The 19,763-nt window shown below is 43.1% G+C and overlaps 1 long non-coding RNA gene across 1 annotated transcript; it reads left to right on the top strand.

The window, feature by feature from the left end:
* The first annotated feature begins 344 nt into the window (after nucleotides 1–344).
* LOC150040865 (uncharacterized) lies at nucleotides 345–19,508 on the top strand. Its single transcript, XR_016533875.1, has 3 exons — nucleotides 345–425; nucleotides 558–631; nucleotides 19,044–19,508. It is a non-coding gene; the product is annotated as an uncharacterized LOC150040865 (long non-coding RNA).
* The last annotated feature ends 255 nt before the right edge of the window (nucleotides 19,509–19,763 follow it).

Raw genomic sequence — 19,763 nt, 5'->3', positions numbered from 1 at the left:
TGCACCTGGCCTGGCTTCAGACTTCGCGACTGCGTGTTCCCATCCTGCCCCCTGCCCTCACACTCTCCACCTGTCCAATAGACTAGCAATGTGGATTGGCTTATTTCCTGACCAATCCCATTAACGGGTGGGCTTGACTAGTAAACCAATCAAAGACCCCTGAGGGGGCGGAGTTTTCTTCCGCTTGGATCCCAATGGGAGGGGGGGCAGGGGGAGGGGTAAAAAGAAAATGTTCAATTTCCAGCCAATCTCTGGGAAGGCAGCAGGGTATCCTCCAATGGGAGCTGCGGAGTCTTAGCTAGCGCTGGAGGCCCCTGACCCCGCTCGCGCTTCAGCGAGCGGGAGGAAGGCATCTAGTGGGTTCGAGAGATCCAGCTGCAGGTCTCTGGCACCGGAGCGGCGGCGCCGACTACTGGACCTATCTGGTGAGAAACCTTAAAGACAGGATGAAGGGGGGAGTTGGCAGGAGGGGGGATTGGAGGGGGGTAGAGGTCTGTCTGGAACGCGTGAGGGGTGGGGCCTGGCGCGCTTTTACCTGGGCGGCCTCTCAACCTTAGGTCTGCGGATGGCTGAGGACTCTTCAGGTAGCAAAGGGAAGGCAAGTGTTTCTGTGGTCCCCAGAGGCAACCAGGTGAGTACCCTGCGGAACCCACTGCCCATGTCCACCGTCCACAGCGCCCTCCCCCCCGCAACGCCCCCCTCTTCACAGCGCTCCCCCCGCAGCGCAGTCTCTTAGGAAACAATTCTGTGCAGGTCTGCTGCTCACGTGATCGTCTGTGTGCCTCTGTCTCCATGTCTCCCCACCCCACCCCAGTGTCTGTCTCCTTCTCTCGAGACATACTAGACAGCCCAGATCTAGGATGCTGAATAAAACCTGACTCGATTTGTTGAAAGTAGCCATGAAACCTTGAGCACCCGGGCCTCAGTTTCATCATCTGCCAAATGGGGGTGTAATAATCTCTGCCTGAGATAATGCATGTGCATTATTTTGCCCAGCCCCCGGGCCCCTAGAAAATTTTCAATAAATATTCACTGTCCTGATTGAAAAGAATGTTGTCTCTATTGGTCTCTGTCTTTGTTTTCCACTTGTCTGTGTCTGACACCCCCACCCCCAATTGAATCTTTCTCAATGTTTGGCTTTCTTTGATATTCTGTTTTAAATCTGTGTCTTTTCCATTCCTAAAGAGGTTAGGCAGACACTATAACAAAACTGATATTAAAGCAGGGTTAAAAAATCATGGAACCAGAATGGGAGTTTGGCCTAGTGGTAGAGTGCTTGCCTAGCACGCATGAAGACCCTGGGTTGATTCCTTGGTACCACATACATAGAAAAAAAAAGCTGGAAGTGGTGTTGAGGCTCAAGTGGTGGAGCTCTGGCCTTGAGAAAGTCCAAGGACAGGGCTCAGGCCCTGAGCTCAAGCCCAGGACTGGCCAAAAAATAAAAATTAAAATCATGGAACCTAGCCTTTGGCTACTTCTGTTCCCATTGAGAAGGGAAACCTTCCCCAGTCCACTCATATAAGCTTGTAGAGACAGCCAGGATGAGGACCAGACCAGCCTAAATTAAAACCACTTTTTTTTTGCTAATACAGGGGCTTGAACTCAGGTCCTGAGCTCTGTCCTTGAGCTTTCTTAAGGCTGGTACTCTACCACTTGAGCCACAGCACCACTTCTGGCTTTTCCAGTAGGTGGTACTGAGGAATCAAACCCAGGTCTTCATGCATGTTAGGCAAGCACTCTACTACTAGGCCAAACTCCTGGCTCCTAAAAGCCACTTAAAAAAAATAGCTCGTCTTCCTATATAATATGAATCCCCACATTCTTGTCTTCTTGTTGCATTCAGCCCTCCTGAAACTTGTGTTCAGCCATCAGTAACCTCCCATACCCATCCCATCCTGATGTGTGTGTGTGTGCGTGTGTGTGTGTGTGTGTGTGTGTGTGTGTGTGTGTGTGTACAACAATACTGGGGTTTGAACTCAGCCTGGGTACCATCCCTTAGCTTTCGTTCTTAAGGCTGCTGCTCTACTACTTGAGCCCAACCTCTGCTTCTTACTTTTTTGGTGGTTAATTGGAGAAAAGACTCTCACAGACTTTCCTGCTTGGCTGGTTTCAAATCAGGATCTTCAAATCTCAGCCTCCTGAAATCCTGGCTTTTGCTTACTGGGTTCACTTTTTTTCTCCATACTTTGGATATTCACACACCTGTTGTAGCCAACACCCCGTTTTTACAATACATATTATGTATATATATACATATATATTATATATATGTATATTTGTTGGTGGTAGTCTTGGGGCTTGAATTCTGGGCCTGGGTACTGTACCTGGGCTTTTCAGCTCAAGGCTAGCTCTCTGCCACTTGAGCCACAGAGCCACTTCTGGTTTTCTGGTGGTTAATGAAGAGTCTCAAAGATTTTCCTGCCAGAGATGGCTTCCAACCATGATCCTCAGATCTCAGCCCCTGAGTAGCTAGAATTACAGGTGTGAGCCACTGGTGCCCAGCTTATAATACATCTTGGAATGTCCCCTTCATTATTTTCAAATAAAGTATATAGAAAATTAAGTATATCTATGACTTTGAACCAATATAATGCCTTAATTTTAATATAAGGAAGAAATAAGGGAAGAAAAATTTGTATCAAATCAGTATACATTTCAATATGTATAGGCTAGGATGTGACTTCACTTAAAGATATAATGAAATGTTCTTGCACATACCTGCACGTGCCTGCACATACTTTGACCCTGTGACTGTAGCAGTTCCATGTGTGTTTAGTGGTGACTCAAACCACAGGTTGGATGAATCAGCTTTTCTAAGTAATGGGCAATTTTCCATAAAATTCTAAAAACAGAATATGTATCATCTTCCCTCAGTTTATATGTTTGGTGAATTTCTGGAAAAGTCAGTATAAAATCCTTGATCACCTGTCCCCCAGTCTCCCTTTCCCTGTTCCATCCATAATGGCCTCCTCATGTTGCCCAAACATAGTAGGGCACACTTCCATTTAGGGACCCTCGTACTAGACTTTTCCCCGTCTACCTTGACCATCCTCTTTAAAATTGCAGGTCTCAGTGGTGCTGTGGCTCAAGGCGTAGGGCGGTAGCCTTGCGCTGAAGAGCTCAGAGACAGCAGCCAGGCCCAGAATTCAAGCCCCACGACCAACAAACAAAATAAAAATTGCAGGTCTCCCCTAACCTTAAACCTGCTTTCATTTTTCCTAGAAGTGATCACCTTTTTATATAACACAGTTAGATGTTATTTGGCAATGGGAATCTGTTTTGCATAATACATAATTAGGCAGTTTGATCATCATGCAAATATCATAGAGTGTTACTTAAAGATAGCTACAACATCACTAGGTGATTTTATATATATATATATTATATGTAACAGGTGTATAATATTATACAATTTTGTAGTATTGGGTTTTTAATTCCTGACCTCACATTTGATAGGCAGGTGCTCTACCCATCCCCTCCTTTTTGTTTGAATTATGGTTTTTTTTGCCAGTCCTGGGCTTGAGCTCAGGGCCTGAGCACTGTCCTTGGACTTTCTCAAGGCTAGAGCTCTACTGTTTGAGCCCCAGCACCATTTCTGGCTTTTTTCTATGTATGTGGTACGGAGGAATTGAACCCGGGTCCTTGTGCATGCTAGGCAAGCACTTTAACCACTAGGCCAAACTCCCGGCCCTGAATTATGTTTTGTATAGAGTTTTATTTATCCAAAAATCTTTCCTATGTTTTTGCCCATGATTGGTCTTGGTCTGTGAACCTCCTACCTCTGCCTTCTGCAATTAATTACAGGCAGTCACAGGCACTTCCCAGCTTATTTGTTGAGATGGGTTCTCATTAACTTTTTCTGTGTGTATGCCCTGTGGGGCCTGAACTCAAGGCCTGGGCACTAGATTTTAGCTTCTTTTTTTGCCAGTCCTAGGACTTGAACTCAGGATTTGAGCTTTCTCAAGGCTAGCGCTCTACCACTTGAGCCACAGTACCACTTCCACTTTCTCTGTGTATGTGGTGCGAAGGAATGGAACCTAGAGCTTCATATATGCTAGGCAAGCACACTACCACTAGGCCACACTCCTGGCCTTGTCCTTTAGCTTATTTTGCTCAATGCTAGCACTCTACCACTTGAGTCACAGTTCTACTTCTGGCCTTTTAGTGGTTATCTCACAGGTTTTCCTGTCTGAGCTGGCTTCAAACCATGATCCTCAGATCTCAGCCTCCTGAGTAGCTAAGATTACAGTTACCAGCACTTGGCTTTATTCATAACTTCCTTCCTTGGTTGACCTTGAATCTCAATTTTTCTCAATCTCCAACTCCTAAGTAACTGAGATTACAAGCATTAGTTGCTATTTAGGCAGTAGGTGATATAAATTTATAGAGCCCCTGTCTCATTTGTAGATCACAGTTAACTGCAACATTATGATGCAATGCACGATTACATGATTTACTTTGTTAGGGTTGTTGTTTATTGTCTAACTCCCCAATCAATTGTTACTCAATGGCTCTGTATTACCTAAAACAGTGCTTAGTACATGCACCTTCCCAAGAAATGCTTTTCAAATGAATAAACTAATATATGAAACCAGGTGCTGGTGGCTCATGCCTTAATCCTAGTTACTCAAGAGGCTAAGATCAGAGGATTGCTGTTTGAAGCCACCCCGGGCAGGAAAGTCTGTGAGATTCTTATCTCTGATAAACTACTCAGAAAAGGCCAGAAGTGGTACTGTGGCTCAAGTGGTACAGCATTACCAGTGAGACAAAGAAGCTCAGGGACAGCACCCAGGCCCTGAGTTCAAGCCCTAAGACCAACAACAACAAACATGTATATATGTCTGTCTGTCTGTATGTATGTATGTATATTATAAAAACAAGGTGTTGGGTACAACAGGTGTTCAAATGCCCAAAGTATGAAGAAAAAATGAAGGAAGTAAACAATAGTCAGGAGGCTGAGATTTGAAGATCCTGGTTTAAAACCAACCCAGGCAGGAAAGTCTGTGAGAGTCTTTTAGTGACTCTCTTCCCCCTCCCCACCCGTCTCAAAAATTAGCCTGGCACTAGTGGCTCATTTCTGTTATCCCAGTTGCTCAAGTGACTGAGATTTGAGATTCACTTTCAAAGTCAGCCCAGGCAGAAAAGCTTGTAAGACTTTTATTTCCAGTTGACCAGCAAAAAGCTAGAATTGGAGCTGTGGCATCAGTTGGTAAAACACCAGCCTTGAGTAAAGAACACAAACGCCGAATGTCACACCCTGAGTGCAAGCCCCAGTACTGGCACCAAATCAAACAACAACAAAAAGGAAAACAAGCTAGGTGTGCTGGTGTTGCGGTACATGTCTAGAATCCCAGCATCCCATTTATGGGAAATGGAGGTAGAAGCCAAGTCTTTCAGGCAAAATTGGGAGACCCTATCTGAAAAACAAACTCCAAATAGCAAAAAGATTTTTGGGGTCATGTTATAAGTGACAGAGCATTGACCAACAAGCACAAGGCAGAAAAACAATACAAAATTAACATTAGTACAATATCAATAGCAAAAGTATAGCTTTTACTTATGCTTCATCTATTTTTTTAACCAGTCTTGGCACTTGAAGCCGGGACCTGAGCATTGTCTCTTTTTGCTCAAGGCTAACAGTCTACCCCTTGAGCCATATCTGCCTTTTTCTGTGTATGTGGTGCTGAGGAATCAAATCTAGGGCTTTGTGCATAATAGGCAAGCACTCTACCACCAAGCCACAGTCCCAGCCCCTCATCTGTTTTTCCAGTACTATATTTTTTGCCAGTCCTGGGCTTGGGCTCAGGGCCTGAGCACTGCCCTTGGACTTTCTCAAGGCCAGAGCTCTGCCAACTCAGTCTCAGCACCACTTCCGGCATTTTTTCTATGTATGTAGTTCCCAGGATTTGAACCTGGGTCTTCATGAATGCTAGGCAAGCATTCTACCACTATGCCAAACTCCAGGCCCCACTATTTTTTTTTACGATCTAATTCAGAGTTGTAAATTGCCTTTAGTCACATCACCTTAGTCACTTTCAATCTGGAACTTTTCCTAGGGTTTTTCTTTGTTTGTTTGTTTTTTGTCAGTCATGGGGCTTGAATTCAGGGCCTAGGCACTGTCCCTGAACTTTATTTCTCAAGGCTAGCACTCACCACTTTGTGCCATAGTGTCACTTCCAATTTCTGGTGGTTAATTTGAGATAAGAGTCTCATGGGCTTTCCTGCTCAGACTGGCTTTGAACTAGGATCCTCAGATCTCAGCTTCTTGAATAGCTAGAATTATAGGTGTGAGCCACCAGTGCTTGGCTTTGGGTTGTTGTTTTTCTTACTTGATTTTGATTCTTTTTCTTTTTTTTTTCCCAGTCCTGGGCTTGAGCTCAGGGCCTGAGCACTGTCCTTGGACTTTCTCAAGGTTAGAGCTCTACCACTTGAGCCTCAGCACCACTTCCGGCTTTTTTCTATGTATGTGGTACCAAGGAATCGAACCCGGGCCTTCGTGCATGCTAGGCAAGCACTTTAACCACGAGGCCAAACTCCCGGCCCCTTGATTTTGATTCTTTTATAGAATCCTGAACCATTATTTGTAGATTTTAGGTTTGTCTGAAGCTTCACTGTGACTTGATTCAACTTAATGTAATTTTGGCAAGAATGCCACAGAAGGATTGTCACACAAAGGACATATTGTGATGTCATTCTGTCCCAATACTAATTTTGTTTACTTTGCCTACTTGTTCAGAGGGATGCCTAGCAGGCTTCTCCACTTTTCTTACAGTCTTGTGAGCATAATAATGTTTTGGCCAACAATGGACCAGAAATATAACAGTGGTCCCATAAGATTATATCACCTAGTGCTATCACAGCTATCCTAATTTGTATAAGTAAACTCCATGATATCTGCCCATCACTGCTTAACCTCCTCTCCTCTCCTTTTCCCTCCCTGCTCCCTTCTCTTCCCTCCCCTCTCCTCCTTCTCCTTCCTCTTCCCCTCCCTTATCTCTGTTTCATTTCATTTCTTGTGTGTCTATACTGGGGCTTGAACTCAGAGCCTAGCTTTCTTACCTGGCTTTTTTGCTCAAGGTTGGCACTCTACCACTTGAACCATACTTCCACCCTGGATTTTTGCTGGTTAACTGGAGCAAAGAGACAAACTAGGCTGACTTCAAACCTTGATCCTCAGAGCGCAGTCTTCTGAGTAGCTAAAATTAGGGAAGATGACTTTTCCAATTTTGTTTTCCTTTGTAAAGATTATTTAGGCTACGGTGAGGCCCTGGAATGTCTATATGGATTTTATGTTCCGTTTGGCCATTTCTTTTTTTTTTTTTGCCAGTCTTAGGCTTGAGCTCAGGGCTTGAGCACTGTCCTTGGATTTTCTCAAGGCTAGCACTCTACCACTTGAGCCTCAGCACCACTTCCGGCTTTTTGCTATGTATGTGGTACCGAGGAATCAACCCGGGTCTTCATGCATGCTAGGTAAGCACTGTACCACTAGGCCAAACTCCCGGCTGGCCATTTCTTCTTAGCTGGAATCTTTGTAGGAATTGTATTGAATTAATGTAAAGAGAATTTGTCATTTAACAATGTTGTCTTCCAGTCCATGAACATGAACTGTCTCTCTGTTTATTTAAATTTTTGTATTTTGAGTCATGTAGTTTTCGACAAGTCTTGCACATCTTTAATACCATTCTTAGGCATTATATATTTTTTCCAGCCCTGGAGCTTGAACTCAGGGCCTGAGTACTGTCCTTGGGCTTTCTCAGGGCTAGAGCTCTAACCTTTGAACCACAACACCACTTCTGGCTTTTTCTGTATATGTGGTACCAAGCAATTGAGCCTGGGGTTTTGTGCATGCTAGACAAGCACTCTACCATTAGGCCACACTCCAGGCGCATTAAATTTTTGATGGATTTTTTTTCTTGATTTGATTTTCTCATTCTTGCTAATGTATAGAAATAGAACCAATCCTTCCTTCCTTCCTTCCTTCTTTCCCATCTTGGACTTGAACTTAGGGCCTTGTGCTCATTTGGCTCTCTTCCTTACAACTGACACTCTACCATTTGAGTTGGGACACAGTTCAGCATTTTTTTTGGTTAATTGGAGATGAAATCTTGCAGACTTCTCTGTCTAAGCTGGCTTTGAATCCTAATCCTCAGGGTCTCAGCATCCTGAGTAGCTTGGATGAGACACGAGCCACTGGTGCTCAGCTGCTTATGACCCAATGTGCCTCCTTTAGTCTGTGGATGTCTATTCATTCTTTAAAAAAATTAAGTAGCCCTGTGGCTGAAAGTGGAGGAGCACTATCCTTGAGCTGAAGACAGCATCCAGGCAAAGTTCAAGCACCATAACTGACACCCCCCCCCAAAAAATGTTAGGGGAACACCATTTTGGGGCCAGGAGCATGGACTATTGGTAGAGTGTTTGCTTAGCATGCACAAAGCTGTGGGTTTGATTCCTCGGTACCACATGCAAAAGAAAAAGCCGGAGGCGATCTGGGTGTGGTGGCTCAAGCCTGTAATCTTAGCTACTCTAGAGGCTGAGATCTGAGGATCGTGATTCAAATCCAGCCCGGGCACTAAAAAGTCTGTAAGATCTTATCTCCAGGGGCTGGGAGTTTGGCCTAGTGGTAGAGTGCTTGCCTAGCATGCACGAGGACCCGGGTTCAATTCCTCGGCACCACATACATAGAAAAAAGCCGGAAGTGGTGCTGAGGTTCAAGTGGTAGAGCTCTAGACTTGAGAAAATCCAAGGACAGTGCTCAGGCCCTGAGCTCAAGCCCAGGACTGGCAAAAAAAAAAGATCTTATCTCCAATTAATCACCAGAAAACCAGAAGTGGCACTGAGTCTCAAGGTTATCACTCTATTACTTGAGCCATATCTCTACTTTTGGCTCTCTTTTGAGTGGATAATTGGAGATAAGAGTCTCATGGACTTTGCTGTCCAGACTGGCTTCTAACTGTGATCCTTAGATCCTAGCCTCCTAAGAAGCTAGGATTACAGGAACAAGCCATGGACACACAGCTGCATTCGTTCTTTTTTTTTTTTTTTTAGTTTTTGGTGTTTTTGTTTGTTTGTTTGTTTTTTGCCAGTCCTGGGCTTGAGCTCAGGGCCTGAGCACTGTCCTTGGACTTTCTCAAGGCTAGAGCTCTACCACTTGAGCCTCAGCACCACTTCTGGCTTTTTTCTATGTACGTGGTACCGAGGAATTGAACTCCGGTCTTCATGCATGCTAGGCAAGCACTCTACCACTAGGCCAAACTCATGGCTCCCATTCATTTTTTTAGTAGTATCTTGCACAAATCTTCAAGTTGACCTGGACAGTGATCCCCCTATTTAGGTTTCTCATGTATCTGAGATGAACAGGCATACATACACCAGCATGCCAAACTGTCATTGATTGAGATGGGCGTCTGGTGAATTTTTTCCTTTGGTTAAGGCTAATCTCAAGCTGCAATTTTCCTTACTGATTTTCTTCATTCCACTAGCTAGTGTTACAGACATGAGCCAGTGTATATTTATTTTCATTTGATAACATATTTTAGTATAAACAGTATGAAGCTATTTAGTATCTGCTTTATTTCACATACTTTTCATTTGGGAGAGATTAAAATAAATGCTTAAGATCTTTTCTCTTGGGGCTGGGGTGTAAATACATAGATCTATTAGGTCTAAAGTATAGTTTAAGTCTGCTGTTTCCTTATTGATTTTTCTGTCTGGCTGATCTTCCATTGCTGCAATTGAGGTACTCAAATCCTGTATTATTATGATTACAATATATCTTGCTTCAGGTCTGTTGATAGATTTGCTTTTTATATTTAAGTGTGCCAATGTCAGGTATACAAATGTTTGTAGTTATAACTCTACTGATCAATTGATCCTTTTCACACTTCATCTGTTGTTTGAAACTTGATTAACTCTTTGCTACTGTACCTCTGAGCTAGAGGGAAGGAAGTTCAGAAAGGGACTACCTACAAGTAAAATACCACAAACACCACTGCCTTAATAAAATTCAGTAGTGTATTGAGCATGCGATTTTTTTTTCAGCTCATCCTTTGTCTTTGGTTAATCATCAGAGTTTTTTTTTAAGATTTTGTTTTTGTTTGCTGGTACTGAGGCTTGAACTCATAGTCTTTTACTTCCACTTAAGGCCAGTACACTGGCACTTGAGCCCTACTTCCAAATGGTTTTTGCTTGGGCTTTGAACAGTGATTCTCATATCTCAGTCCCCTCACTAGCTAGGGTTACAGGTATGTGCCATCAGTGCCAGGCTAACTCTTTTTTTTGTTGTTATTGTTGGCCATAAGGCTTGAATTCAGGACCTAGGCACTGTCCCTGAGCTACTTTAACTCAAGGCTAGCAGTCTTTCACTTTGAGCCACAACACTACTTCCAGTTTTCTGGCGGTTAGTGTAAGATAAGAGTCTCTTGAACTTTCCTGCTCTTTGAACCTTGCTCTTGAGATCTCAGCCTCCTTAGTAGGTAGGATTCCAGGCATGAGCCACCAGTGCCTGGCTTAGCCTCACTCTTAAGTCTTTTGCTTAACATTGTCCTTTTCTTTTTTGTGTATATATGAGCTGGCACAGGAACTTGAACTCAGGGATTAGGTGCTGTCCCTTAGCTCTTTTGCTCAAAGCAGGTACTCTACTACTTAAGCCACACCTCCACTTCTGGCTTCTTGCTGGTTAATTGGACATGATAGTTTAGGATTTGTCTCATGAACTTGCCTGCCTAGCCTGGCTTCAAATTGCAGTTCTTAGCTTCCTCATTAGTTAGGATTATAGGAGGAAGTAATTACACCTTTTGTTCTTGCTTGTTGTAGTGGTGGTGTTTTGTTTGTTTGTTTGCTTATTTGTTTTTTGCCAGTCTGAGGCTTGAGCTCCGACCTGAGCACTGTCCTTGGACACTTTTTGCTCAAGGCTAGCGCTCTGCCACTGGAGCCACAGTACCACTTCTGGTTTTTTCCTGTGTATGTGGTATCGAGGAACCGAACCTAGGGCTTTGTGTATTCTAGGCAAGCACTCTACACTAGGCCATACTCCTGGCCTCTGCTCTTGTTTTTAAAATATAACCAGCCCCTGCTCTTTTTTTGGGGGGGTTAAGAAGATAAATCAAGTATTTTATTTATCTAGACATCAAAGCAACTTGACATTTGTTTCATTACAGTACTGTAAAAATAGGTTGGATTTTTTTTTTTTTGGCCAGTCTTGGGGCTTGAACTCAGGGCTTGGGCACTGTCCTTGGACACTTTTTGCTCGAGTCTAGTGCTCTGCCACTTGAGCCACAGCACCACTTCTGGCGTTTTCTGTGTATGTGGTGCTGAGGAATCGAACCCAGGGCTTTGTGCATGCGACGCGCCCTGCTCTTGTTTTTAAAATATAATTTTATTGGTGTCATATATATATGTATAAATATAATTTTATTGTTATTATGTTACACAGAGGGGTTACCATTTCATTAGTCATATAATGAATACATTTCTTTTTTGGACAATTTTACCCCTTCTTTCACTTTCCCCCAGTTGTCCCTTCCCATCTGATTCACAATTCACATAGGTCATTTTCCACATAGTGTATACTGAATAGCATGATTCCATTTGTATAGGATATTTTTTCATGTTCATGGGAATGTTTACCAAATGTATCATGTATTTGCTGTGGTTGTGAGCTTTCTAAAAATAGCATCCTTCTAGCCAAAAATTGATGGCTCATGCTTGTAATCCTAGCTACTCAGGAAATTGAACTCTGAGGATCATGGTTCAAAGCAAGCCCAAGCAGAATAGTTCATGTGACTCTTATCTTCAATTAACAACCAAAATTCCAGAAGTGGCACTGAGATCAAGTGTCTCTCCTAACCTTGAGTGAAAATACTCAGGGACAGCATCTAGGACCTGAGTTCAAGCCCCAAAACCAGCACACATACCCACAATATGTTATCATTTGGTTTGTGGTCTTCTGTAATTTCCTTTTCACTAAATAGTCTATTTCTAGGATTTACTTCTGGTGTTGCAGGTGGTTGTTTCTTCTATGTATGTGGTATCAAGGAATTGAACCCGGGTCTTCGTGCATGCTAGGCAAACAATCTACCACTAGGCCAAACTCCCAGCCCATTATGTAGTTGTTTCTTATCAATGGTGTATAATATTTTTGGGATGACCATAAAATACATTATCCCTCTATCTGTTGATGGACATTTGAGTCTTTTCCATCTTTTTGTTCTTATGAACAATGAATATTCTTGTACATCTCCTGCTACCCACACATGAGCCATTGTTCTAATTATATAACTAGAAATGGAGTTGCTGCATAATAGGACATATAAAAAGTTCATCTTGCCAGGATTCTGCCCAAGTATTCAAAAAGATCCCAAATTAAACTGCTTTTAGCAATAAATAAGAGAATCTAGTGATTTGCACCCTTATACTCAATATTGCCTCACATTTTTTTTGTCAGTCGTGGGGCTTGAACTCAGGGCCCGGCCATGAGCTTTTTTCTCAAGGCCAGCACTCTACCACTTTGAGCCACAGCACCAATTCCTGTACTTCTGGTGGTTTAGTGGAGATAAGAGTCTCACAGATTTTCTTGCCAGGGTTGGCTTTGAACCATGAGCCTCAGATCTAGCCTACTGAGTAGCTAGGATTACAGATGTGAGCCACAGTACCTGGCTCTCAGTAATTTATTTTTATTTTTATTTTTTGCCAGTCCTGGGCTTAAGCTCAGGGCCTGAGCACTGTCCTTGGATTTTTCTCAAGGCTAGAAGTCTACCACTTGAGCCTCAGCACCACTTCTGGCTTTTTCTAAGTATGTGGTACCGAGGAATCGAACCCGGGTCTTCGTGCATGCTAGGCAAGCACTCTATCACTAGGCCAAACTCCCGGCCCCTCTCAGTAATTTTTTTTGTGTGTGTGTCTATATGTGCCTGTACTGAGGCTTAAGCACCGGGCCTCTTCCTGGTTTGTTTTTATTCAAGGCTGTTGCTCTACCATTTGAGTTACATTTCCACTTACAGGTTTTTGCTGGCTAGAGGTAAAGAGTCTCACAGAAATGTTTGCCTAGGCTATGTTTGAACCAGTATCTTCAGATCTCAGCCTACTGAGTAGCCAAAATTATAAGTGTGAGCAACTGGTATTTGGCAGTCACTCATTTTTTGTCATCATAGTGAGTGTGACATTATTTTATACAATAGACTTAATTAGCATTTTTCCAGTTAAAAATGTGGTTATCAGAATCATTTTCATAACTTATGGCCACACATTTCTTCTTCTGTCACAGAACCACACATTTCCTCTTCTATTACAGAACTGTTGTTATGTTTTGCACATTTAAGTCTTTTATTTTGCCAGTAGTGGGCCTGGGTGTTGTCCCTGAGTTTTTGTGCTCAAGGCTAGCACTCTACCATTTAAGCCACAGATCCCTTTCTGCACATTTTTTTTTGGTCAGCCATGGGACTTGAACTCTGAGCCTGAGAGTTGTCCCTGAGGTTTTTCAGCTCAAGGCTATCACCCTAACCCTTGAGCCACAGTGCCACTTCCGGTTTTCAAATGATTAATTGAAGATAAGAATCTCATGGTCTTTAGTGCCCAGAATGGCTTTGAACCAAGATCCTCAGATCTCAGCCTCCTGAGTAGCTAGCATTACAGGCATGAGCCACTGCACCTGGCCACATATAATTTTTATCGAATTTTATTGAGTTGGGATTTACACTCAGAGTTTCGTGTTTGGTGGTCATGCTACTAGCCTTGTTTTCAGTATTTTGTTTTTTGTTTCTGTCGGTCACAGGGCTTGGACTCAGAGCCTGGGAACTGTCCCTGAGCTTTATTGCTCAAGGCTAGCACTCCATCATTTTAGCTACAGCTCTGCTTCTGGTTGTGTGGTGTTTAATTGGAGTCTCGCTGACTTTCCTGCCTGGGCTGGCTTCATGTGCTGATCCCTAGATCTCATCCCCTTTGAGTAGCGAGGATTAAAGGTGTGTCACCAGTGCCTATTTGCACTGTTTGTTCTGGTCCTGTGGCTTGAAATTAGGGCCTGGGCACTGTCCCCAAGCCTCTTTGTGTTAAAGGCTAGTGCTCTACCACTTGAGCCACAGTGCCACTTCCAGCTTTTTCTGAGTGTTTTTTTTTTTTTGCAATCCCAGAGCTTGAACTCAAGGCCTATACACTATCCTTGGGCTTTCTCAAGGCTAGAGCCCTACCCCTTGAGCCATAGCACCAATTATGGCTTTTTCTATGTATGTGGTACATACATAGAAATCAAACCCAGGTCTTCATGCATGCTAGGCAAACACTCTACCACTAGGCCAAACTCCTGACCCGTGAGTGGTTTTGTTGTTGTTATTGCTTCTTTTTGAGATAGTAGTCTCACAGACTTTTCTGTTTATGCTGGCTTTCAAGATTTGATCCTCAGATCTCACCCTCCTAAGTAGCGAGGAGTACAGATGTGAGCCCCTGGCACCCAGCTTGCAGTTGTTACTTTTGAGATAGAGTGTTACTTCCTGCCCAGTTATGTGCCTGGACTATGAGCCACCTATTTTAAGCTTCATGTTATTGATGAGATGACAGGCCCTGGATCAGCTTACCCCCATTAAGACTGAGTCTCATGGACTTTACTGCCATGACTGGATTGGAATCATGATCCTCCCCTTTCACATAAACTATTGTTTGCAGTTTTTTTTTTCATTTTGGACTAATTTTAGATTTACAGAAAAGCTAGTAAAAATAGCTTACAGAGTTCCTATGTATTCCTCAGTCTGGTGTATTTATCAAAACTAGCCTGATACTAGTAATTCAAGCCTTTTTTTCTTAATTTTTATTGTAATTAATAGAAGGATTACATTATATTCGCCAAATAGAAGGTGCATTTCTTTACAAACATTGATATCCCTTCTCATATTTTTGTCCCCATTTCCCTCCCTCCACCCCCTCTCCTCATTTGGTTTTCCCCCCTTCCCTATCCTATTTCAAATAAATAAAAAAAACATATATACAATATACCAGAAAAAAGGTAAGATACTATAATAATATGAGAATAACCAAGGGACAACAAAAGAGATGGGAAATAACATAGTACATTAAGAACAACAATCACACATTATATGGCTCTTGTTTCCATATCCTGGACATCCTTACATTTAGCCTTATCTTATATGCCCTTATGTATCTAGGTTTTGCCCTATTGTAATCCTCTGCTAGAAGATTCCAACGTTTATACTGATTATGACAAATGAGGGAAACCATTGAGCCTATGTTCCTTTGTGTCTGGCTTACTTCACTTCATATGATTTTTCTAAGTCTTTCCATTTCCTTACAAATGGGGTGATGTCATTCTTTCTGATGGCAGCATAGAATTCCATTGTGTATAAATACCACATCTTGTTGATCCATTCATCAGCTGAGGGGCATCTGAGTTGGTTCCATATCTTTGCTTTGGTAGACTCAAGTCTTTAATCGTAGACACTCACGAGGCTAAGATTTGATGATAGGGGTTCAAAGCCAGCCCAGGCAAGGAAATCCATGAGACTCTCACCTCCAGTTAACCACCAAAAACTAGAAGTGGAGGTATGGCTTAAGTGGTACTTAAGACCTGGGTACAGTACTTTAGTTTTTTGCCCAGGTTTGATTCCTCAGTACCAAATACACAGAAACAGCCAGAAGTGGTGCTGTGGCTCAAGTGGTAGAGCTCTAGCCTTGAGAAAGTCCAAGGACAGTGCTCAGGCCTTGAGTTCAACCCAAGGACTGGCCAAAACAGAAAAAGAAAAATTAAAAAAAAGCCAGTAGAGCTATGGCTCATGTGGTAGTGAGGAAAGTACTTGAGACTCTCACCTCCAACTAACCAGTAAAAACTGGAAGGGGAGGTGTGGGAGAGCTCCAGCCTTGAACAGAAAAAGCTAAAGAAGGAAGCAAAGCCCTGTAGTCAAGTTTCATGCACCTATGTGTGGGGGTATGGGTGTGCACGAACGTGCACCCCCCACACAAATGGTGTATTTTTAGGGGGGGTCATGGGGCTTGAACTCTGGGCCTTGGCACTGTCCCTGAGCTCTTCAGCTCAATGCTACCTCCCTACCCTTGATCTAAGCCTCACTTCTCATTTCCTAGAGGTTAATTGGAGATAAAAGTCTCAGTTCCTGGACCTGGAGTTTAGCCTAGTGGTAGAGTGCTTGCCTAGCATGCACGAGGACCCGGGTTTAATTCCTTGGTACCACATACATAGAAAAAAGCCAGAAATGGTGCTGAGGCTCAAGTGGTAGAGCTCTAGCCTTGAGAAAGAACAAGGACAGTGCTCAGGCCCTGAGTTCATTGCCCAGGACTGGCAAAAAAAAAGTCTCAGTTCCTTTTGTGCCCAGGCTGGCTTTGAACCGCGATTCTCAGATCTCAGCCTTCTGAGTAGATAGGATTACAGGCGTGAGCTACTGCGCTTGGCTACAAATAGTATTTGATGTCATTTTGTATACTTTTTTGGGGGGGAGGATTCCTGGGGCTTAAACTTTGGCCTGGGCGCTGTCCCTGAGCTCTTCGGCTCAAGGCTACCTCCCTTCCCCTGGGCCTGAGCATTTTCCCTGAGCTCTGCAGCTCAAGGTTAACCCCCTTCCCTTGATCCACAGCCCCACTTCCCATTTTCTAGAGGTTAATTGGAGATAAGAGTCTTAGGGTCTTTAGTGCCCAGGCTGGCTTTGAACCACGATCCTCAGATCTCAGCCTCCTGAGCAGCTAGGATTACAGGCATGAGCCCCCGTGCCCGGCTTCAGTTTCTAAAGGTTTTATCTAGTTTTCTTACTTTGTCTTATTTCTGTGTAAGAACTTTTTTATTATTTTTCATAATGTGCCAGTCCTGGGCTTGAGCTCAGGGCCTGAGCACTGTCCTTGGATTTTCTCAAGGCTAGAGCTCTACCACTTGAGCCTCAACACCACTTCAGGCTTTTTCTATATATGTGGTACCAAGGAATCGACCCGGGTCTTTGTGCATGCTAGGCAAGCACTTTAACCATTAGGCCAAACTCCCGGCCCCTGATTTTCTATTTCCTAGGATGATTGTGGAAAGTTTTTTCTCCAATAATTTCTTAGCATGGTAAATATTAATTAAGATTTTCCTTCATAATAGAACAACTTTACATTTCTGGTGTAAACATAACTTGGCTATGACCTTTATCTTTTCGTATAGCACTGAATTGGGTTTATTTGTGGTTTAGAATTTTGTATTTGTATCCATAAGCAAGACTGACCTTTAATTTTTCTTTTCTCATGCGGTCCTCATTTGCGTTTGACCTTAAAGGTTCTGCTGTTGCCACAGAATGAATCAGATTATGCCAGGAGCGTAGCCTATTGGTAGAGTAGTTTGAAAATACTTTATGATGTAGAATCTTTCTAACTCTAATCACAATATACCTTTGTATTTAAAATAAATTCTTGGGGCCAGGAGCATGGCCTAGTGGTATAGTGCTTGCCTAGCATGCACAAAGCCCTGGGTTCAATTTCTTCATACCACATACACAGAAAAAGCTGCAAGTGGAATTGTGGCTCAAGTTGCAGAGCGCTAGTCCAAGGACAGTGCGTAGGCCCTGAGTTCAAGGCCCTTCCACCCCAAAAGAAAAGAATAAATCAGATTATGTGGGCTTTCCTTTACAATATTCTGGACGACGCTACAACTTCAGAAACTATGCTTTAAAACCATTTTGTTGTGTTTTCCTTTTTCATTTCAATTTTTTTTGCTATTCCTGCGGCTTGAATTTGGAACCTAAGCACTGTCTCTGAACTTCTTTTTGCTACTACTTGAGCCATAGTGGGACTTCAGGCTTTTTCTATTTATGTGGTGCTGAGAAATCAAACTCAGGGCTTCATGCATGCTAGGCAAGCACTCTACCACTAAGCCACATTCCAAGAGTATTTTGAGTTAGTAGTAAGCTTTTGGGGGGGGGGGTTGGTCCTGGGGATTGAACTCAGGGTATGGGCGCTGTCTCTGACCTTCTCTGTGCTCAAAACTAGTGCTCTATCGCTTGAGCCACAGTGCTACTTCTGGCCTTTTCTGATTAGTTTATTGCAAATGACAGTGTCACAGACTTTCCTTCTGTGGGTGGGCTTCGAACTATAATCCTCAGATCTCAGCCTCCTGAGTAGCTGCAGGCATGAGCCACCAGTGCCGGGCTACTGTTAAACTTCTAAACTAAAATCTTTTTGCTGGGCTTGGTGGCTCATGCCTGTAATTCTAGCTCCCCAGAAGGCTGAAATCTGAGGATCATGGTTCAAAGCCAGCCAGGGCACTCTAGTCCATGAGACTCTTATTTCCAATTAACCACTAGAAAATTGGAAGTTGGGTTGTGCTTCAAGGGGTAGGGTAGTAGCCTTGAGCTGAAGAGTTCAGAACAGTGCCCAGGCACAGAGTTCAAGTCCCATGACCAACCAAAAAATATCTTATCATATTTTGAAATCAGAGACTTGAAGTTGCTTCCATGTTTGTTTTATATATGGTTTTATGGTAGAAATGGCTACAAACAAGTCCTAACCAATTCTTTGTAATAGTATTTTCTTCAAATCCCTAATAGCCACCATCACCAAATATAATCTTTCTTTAAGCCAAATAGATGATAAAACATTTTTTGCCAGTCCTGGAGCTTGAACTCAGTGCCTGGGCACTGTCCTAGAGCTTTCTTAAGGCTAGCGCTCTATGACTTGAGCCACAGTAGCACTTCCAGCTTTTTCTGTGTATGTGATATGGAGGAATCAAATCCAGGGCTTTGTGCATGCTAGATAAGCACTCTACCACTAGGCCACAATCTCTGCCAGGTGGTCCAATATTTAAGTTGTTCAAAAATATTTCGCTGATGTCATGTGCAATGGCTTTTCCTTTCCACTGACAACAATAGTGTTAAATTTCTTAGGCTAAGACATGTGAAAGGGTATCAATGTATGTGAATTAATGCACCTTCTATCTGGCAAATATCATGTAACCTTTTATTAATTACAATAAAAAAATAAATTTCTTAGGCTAATTAAGTAGATTTCAAAGCCAGTTGATATCTTTCTCATGAACTATTTCAAGATAATAATGAAGCTCTTATTTGCAGAACATACACCATATTTAGAACCATCACCCTGCAGCTAGCTTGGCCATCATTAAAAGGGCTCATCAACTACAAATGAATAGAAGTATCTGAGAATCTGAGAAGACAGAATTTCAGAACTTCTGCCTGGAGCTACCCCCTTCCAGAAAGTCCTTACTGGCCCTCTCCACAATCATCCCCATCTCATCCAGTCACAACTTGAGCTGTGGATGGTGTTTCCTGGAGACTGGAACACAGAACCTCAGTGAGCAGAAGACTACAGAAGCTGACAACTGAAGAGGCATCTCAGGTGCTAGAGAACTTCATTGGCCTGTTTAGCACATTTACTACAAAACAGTCCCTGTGTTGGATATTATTTAATTTGTATTCCTTACCACAGAGGCTACTGAGGAATTTTTCAGATCCCACTTTAGTAAGAACAAACTTGTAAGGATCTCCAGAAAAGGAGAGAGAGAGAGAGAGAGAGAGAGAGAGAGAGAGAGAGAGAGGGAGAGGGAGAGGGAGAGGGAGAGGGAGAGGAGAGGGAGAGGGAGAGGGAGAGGGAGAGGGAGAGGGAGAGGGAGAGGGAGAGGAGAGGGAGAGAGAGGGAGACGGGGAGAGAGAGAGAGAGAGAGAGAGAGAGAGAGAGAGAGAGAGAGAGAGAGAGAGAGGAGAGAGAGAGAGAGAGAGAGAGAGAGAGAGAGAGACGAGAGACAGAGAGAGACAGAGAGAGAGAGAGAGAGA

The sequence above is a fragment of the Megascapheus bottae genome, chromosome X (assembly GCF_031878675.1).
Source record: "Megascapheus bottae isolate mThoBot1 chromosome X, mThoBot2.hap1, whole genome shotgun sequence".
NCBI lineage: Eukaryota > Metazoa > Chordata > Mammalia > Rodentia > Geomyidae > Megascapheus > Megascapheus bottae.
Note: the sequence above shows the minus strand (reverse complement) of the source record. Positions and strands in the feature narration are given on the sequence as shown.